Genomic DNA, 953 nt, shown 5'->3' on the forward strand with positions numbered 1-953 from the left:
GGAGGGAAGCAGCAGTAGCTGCAACCTAAGCCCCGCCCCCTAAGGGTGCCTGGCTAATCGGAGGGCTTCTGGGGCTCATGCAGAGGTGGGGCTGAGACAAACGGCCCTCCCTGCAACACGAGGCCTTGGGAGGGGCATTCTTTCACTCTTGTAGTGCTGGAGAATATTGGATGTAGGCTGTTTATATCTTCTATTCCTATCCAAAAAAATTTCAGGATACCAACTGACATCCAAACTAGTGTTTTGTTAGCACGACGAGAGAAGTTTCATGAAATGTGCCACACAATGTGCCAACATCTTCCCTAGTGTGGTGCAGACATTCTGTTCTTTGCTTGTCCTTATGCTAGTGCAACAGTATTATATTAGTACAACACTAGTCTGCATGTCAGCCACTCTCTTTTTCAAGGGGAGTTCTCTTAACAATTAAGTTGGATCTATTCATTCTCAATACCGATGGGAGAAAACACTTCTGATAGGTCTATGGAATCAAGAGAACATGTTCAAACTCACTTGGAAAATGTTAAAAAAACCTGAAAAGAGATACTTACTCAAGGCAACAAGCTAAGTACAAGTGAAACTGTACCTGGGCATAACAAGATAGGAGTGGCTCCTCCAAAGATACAGCAACCCTCATCTTTGCTGTAGAAGAACTGTTAAGGACATAGTGAAAAACATTCTTAGCATATTCTTTCTCTCTCTCTCTCAAATCTATGCAAATAATCTCACATATTCCCGCCACACACAGACACTTTCACACACATCCTGCTGAGAGCCAGCAGGATATGGAGTGCTGGATTAGGACTGAGAGGACCCGAGTTCAAATTCCCATTCAGCCATGAAACTCTCTGGGTAACTCTGGGTCAGTCACTTATTTCTCAGCTTAACCTATCTCATAGGGTTGTTGTGAAGATAAACATAACTATGTATACCACTCTTGGCTCCTCAGAGGAAGA

This window comes from Hemicordylus capensis, chromosome 3 (assembly GCF_027244095.1).
Source record: "Hemicordylus capensis ecotype Gifberg chromosome 3, rHemCap1.1.pri, whole genome shotgun sequence".
In the NCBI taxonomy this organism is placed as follows: domain Eukaryota; kingdom Metazoa; phylum Chordata; class Lepidosauria; order Squamata; family Cordylidae; genus Hemicordylus; species Hemicordylus capensis.